We start from the raw sequence: 5,372 nt of genomic DNA, 5'->3' as shown, positions 1-5,372 counted from the left end.
ATACTAATACTTTTTAAATAAATGAAGGGTTCAGATGCAAAAGCCTCTAAGTGCCATGTGAAATTTTTACCTAAAATAAAAAAATTTATCAGGCTCCCATATTTATATTCAGTTATTTCACTATAATGGCATAGAAAAGGACCTATAATTTGCCATTAAAGTACATTACTGAACCTAAACATAGTAATCAGTGCAATGGAACATGGGAAATGTAGTCCAGGGTGATGTGTAACAGTCTGTGTGGTGCGAGAGTCAATATCATGGAAGGACGACCTCTGGTGGCAAGAGGATGGAAATTCATGGATCGGATTCGTGACATAGCAGCCACCCCCAAGGAGTGACTTCCAGACGCTCCTAACTCATAATCCAGGAGGGCGGTGAAGCGGAGGCGGAACAGGGGGAGGGACGGAGGGCCAGGTCCACGTGGAAGTGGAGAGACCGGGGACTGAGGCAGAGTAGGCAGAGCGGAGAACCAGGGTGGAGCCGGCAGAGCAGGTGGAGTTGAGAACCACCACAACTGAGCAGACGGGTCCGAAGATCCCCACGGCGGAGCAGAAGACCACCAGAGCAGGACAGGAGACCACCAGGCCGAAGCAGACAGAGCAGAAGACCACCACGACGGAGCAGACTGGACAGAAGCCCACCACGGCAGAGCAGACGTGACAGAAGCCCACCAGGGCGGAGCAGAAGACCTCCACGACGGAGCAGACAGAGCAGGAACCCACCAGGGCGGAGCAGACGGGACAGAAGAACGGCAGAGCATAGCCAGAAACCACCACAACAGGGCAGATGGAGCATTGGCCCACCAGAGCGTGTCGGCAGACCACCTCAGCGGACCAGAGTGATCAGGAACCCATTGCAGGGACTGAGGCCTAGGGAAAACTGAAACATAGGAGATAGACAGTGCATTTATGGTCTCAAGGACTGAGGCAGGAAATACAGTGGGCTTATTTCTGGTCTCTTTAGGCATGGCTGACAGTGCTAAAACTTTCAGTGTAGGTCTCCTGGAGAGTGGCTGGACAGACAGACAGTTCATAATTAGACTCAAGAGCAGATTTGAGACAGACAGACGGTCTCACAAACGGCCTCCATAGCCGTGACAGGACGAGCAGAGAGTTCGCAAACGGCCTCTATAGCCACGACAGGACAGGTAGTGAGTTCACTGCCTGTCCTGTCACGGCTATGGAGAGACGGATAGATCAAAATCAGATTCAACGGCAGCATTGACACAAACAGACAGCTCACACTCTGCCTCCATGGTTGGTTCAAACCAGAAAGTGAGTTCACAAACGGCCTTCATAGCCGTGACAGGACGGGCAGAGAGTTCACAGACGGCCTTCGTAGCCGTGACAGGGTTGACTTGGTTCATGAAGAGCAGCTGTGACATAATGGGGTGCTGTTGCGTCCGCCATTTTGCGATCAGACTCCGCTGTCGCCACCATTTTGTGAGCGTGCTCTAGTGTGGCCGCCATTACACAAGCGGACTCGGCGTCATGTTTCTCCGCAACCCCCACCGTGAACACGGAGTCGACACACAGCAGAGCAAAATCCAAAAAATAGCTTAGAGAAGAATGGGGACCCTCATGGATTAATCGTGACCTATCAGCAGTCTTCGAAAACTACATCAGACCTAATTCTAAAGACATTATAGAAGGACAAAAGAAAATGAGTCAATGACTCCAGGTGACGCTGGGTATTTGGGCAGATTATTTCCCTTCCAAATCCGCTCGTGCAGTTTAATAATTAAAATTTTAAAAAACGCTTTGCACATATTACTTTAGATAAAATCTGTCACATTGAATAGGCATGTTATTTATGCATCTGAGCTCTGTCTCAGTTATTTAAGTTCAGGTCACTAGGTCAGATGCACACTTATAGGTAAGTTCAATAGTGTAAGCCACTCGGCACACATATATAGTCATACACGCGCCTATAGCTCTACGGAGCAGCAGCAGTACACATATTTTGGCGTTCAGATCTGCTGGCTTGGGGGGCTTTAGGCAGTGTATTTCGAACACTTGCTATATATGTCCACTGCCTTGAGGGGGTTCTACATTCTTAAAGCAGCCATTCTTTATTACTTTGACTAAGCTGAACTAATTATTTGTATTTGCTCTTCAGCAGCAGCAGCAGAGTAGCAGATCTCGTCCGTCAAAATCAAGCTTATGTATATTACATACCCATGCCAATAAATGCTGGTTGAAACTTTCACTCCGAGAGTTGTCATGACTGAAATATATATATATATATATATATATATATATACACAGTATCTCACAAAATTGAGTACACCCCACATTTCAGCATCCATTTTAGTATATCTTCTCAAGGGACAATACTATAGAAATAAAACTTGGATATATTTTAGAGTTGTCAATGTGCTGCTTGTATAGCAGTATAGATTTCCTAGTCTCTGAAAATAACTTAACATACAGCCATTACTGTCAAAATAGCTGGCAACAAAAGTGAGTATACCCTAAGTGAACATGTCAAAACTGTGTCCAAAGTGTCAATATTTTGTGTGAACACCATTGTTATCTAGCACGGCCTTAATCTTCCTGGCCATGGAATTCACCAGGGCTGCACAGGTTGTTGCTGGGATCATTTTCCACTCCTCCATAATGACATCTCGGAGCAGCTGGATGTTAGACACATGGCGCTTCTCCACCTTCCGCTAGAGGATGCCCCACAGGTGCTCAATAGGGTTCAGGTCTGGAGACATACTTGGCCACTCCATCACCTTCACCTACAGCTTCCTCAGCAAGGCAGTTGTCATGTTGGTGGTGTGTTTGGGGTCGTTATCATGTTGGAAAACTGCCGTTCGGCCCAGTTTCTGAAGGGAGGGCATCATGTTCTGCTTCAGAATGTCACAATACATGTTGGAATCCATGTTTCCCTCAATGAAGCGCAGCTCCCCAGTACCAGCAGCACTCGTGCAGCCCCAGACCATAATGCTACCACGACCATGCTTGACTGTAGGCAAGACACAATTTTCTTGGTACTCCTCACCAGGGCGTCGCCACACATGCTAGACACCATCTGAGCCAAACAAGTTCATCTTAGTCTCATCAGATCACAGGACATGGTTCCAGTAATTCATGCTCTTGGACAGGTTGTCTTCAACAAACTGTTTGCGGGCTTTCTTGTGAGCCAGCTTCAGAAGAAGCTTCCTTCTGGGACGACAAACCGACTTGTTGCAGTGTGTGGCGTATGGTCTGAGCACTGACAAGCTGATCTTCCGCTTCTGCAACGTCTAAAGCAATGCTGGCAGCACTCATGTGTCTATTTTTTGAAGCCAGCTTCTGCACCTGACACACAGCACGAGGACTCAACTTCATTGATCGACCCTTGCAAGGCCTGTTCCGAGTGGAACCGGTCTTGGAAAACCACTTTATGACCATGGCCACTGTACTGTAACTCAGTTTCAGGGTGTTACCGATATTTTTATAGCCTAGACCATCTTTGTGGAGAGCAACAATTCTAATTCTCAAATCCTCAGAGAGTTCTTTGCCATGAGGTGCCATGTTGAACATCCAGTGGTCAGTATGAGAGAATTGTACTCAAAGCACCAAATTTTAACTGGTGTAATACAAGATACACAAATTTGTATGGTCTTGTCAAGCAGACAAAAACATGAACATGATTAATAGGACATGTGGTTTTGCATGGTTAAACGACGTACAGCTGATATCATTTAGTGTGTACTCACTTTCGTTGCCAGCTATTTTGACAATAATGGCTGTATCAGTTATTTTTTAGAGGACAGTAAATCTATAGTTCCATTTCTATAGTATTGTTCTTTGAGAAGATATACTAAAATGGTTGCTGAAATGTGAGGGGTGTACTCACTTTTGTGAGTATATACTGTGTGTATATATATATTTAATTATTTTTTATGGCTCAGACAATGTGAAGGTGGATGGTATTCAAGAAAAGAAAAAAAACCTTGCTTGCTTTTCAGCATAAAACTAGGATTAAAGTTTCCTGCAAAATAAATAAATAAACACAAGCCTGATGAAAATTGGGAGCATATTCTTTGGTCAGATGAGACCAAGATACATGGTTTAACATGAACCTGGCCAGGACCTGTTTCTATTTTGGCTATTTTAAAGTGAAGGTAGAAATGACAAAAATCAAAACAAAAGCACACACATCAACCTCAAATGGGTGCTCGACTAAAAAACAAGTAGAAAAAATTCAATATAAAGTCGGCAACACCAAAGCTCCAAAGGTATCAAAAATGTATTTAAAAAACGTTCGCATAGTGTGTGACGTTTCGAGCACGCAGGCTCTTTATCAGACAAATTAAACACCACTCATGTGCCACCCTTTATATCTCCAGGCGATCCAAATTCACATGACCTAGCACATAGGTCATGTGTTATATAAAACAAACAAACCATACGAAACTATGCAAAGTACAAAATACAAAAATACAATTCTCAATATATTGTTCAACAAAATTAATTAATACCTGCATACATACAATACATAATAAATTCAACTAATATCTCCAAAACCTTTATTACCTAATATACCTGAGAAAAGAGAATAAAATAAATAAATGTTATTTAAAGAAATGGACGAATGTCCTCATTTAATCATCTGGGGGACAACGTGTCTAATGTATAAATTCAAAAAGCCTCACGCTGTAAAAGCAATTTATTGATATGACCCCCGCGATGTGGACACTTGACTACAGTACATAGGTATTGAGGTAGAGTGGGAACTGATTGTCTCAAATCTGCAAAATGCTGCGCAACCGGACTTTTTGAATCATGATATCTAAATGTTCTGAAATGCGCGTTTTTTGAGGTCTGCTAGTCTTACCAACATAACACAGATCACAAGGGCAATGCAGCATGTAAATAACATCGGCAGTCTTACATTAAATAGTACCTCGAATAAAAAAGAAATTTGCCATGTGAGGATGTATGAAAGTCGACGTTTTGTATGTGAAATTGCACTGTTGACAGTTTCCACATCTATAATTCCCAATAATATGGTATTTTGTTCAAGAAATGAGGAGCAAATCAGCTCTAACCAGAATATTTCGGAGAGGTAGAACAACACAATGCCACGCACAAAGAGGAAATCCAGGAATATGTGCAACAATGGGTGTTTTATCAAAAATAAAGGTGTACATTAAAAGTGTTTAAAATATTCTAATCTCAGTATTTAAGGTTACAATGAGTTCTTACTGTGGATCCTGTATCTTTAATATAGTAAATCTAAACTGTTAGTTTTAAAGGGGTCATATGATTCGTTGTGAAAGTGAAACTACTTTGTTTGGCCTTCCAAAAGAGGACGATATCTGCTTCGTCATGCCTGGAGCTGATCCGTGCTGGTTGCTGAGGAAATACTACAACTTT

Source organism: Sinocyclocheilus rhinocerous, unplaced genomic scaffold (genome assembly GCF_001515625.1).
Source record: "Sinocyclocheilus rhinocerous isolate Xijiao unplaced genomic scaffold, SAMN03320098_v1.1 scaffold316, whole genome shotgun sequence".
Classification (NCBI taxonomy): domain Eukaryota; kingdom Metazoa; phylum Chordata; class Actinopteri; order Cypriniformes; family Cyprinidae; genus Sinocyclocheilus; species Sinocyclocheilus rhinocerous.
Note: the sequence above shows the minus strand (reverse complement) of the source record.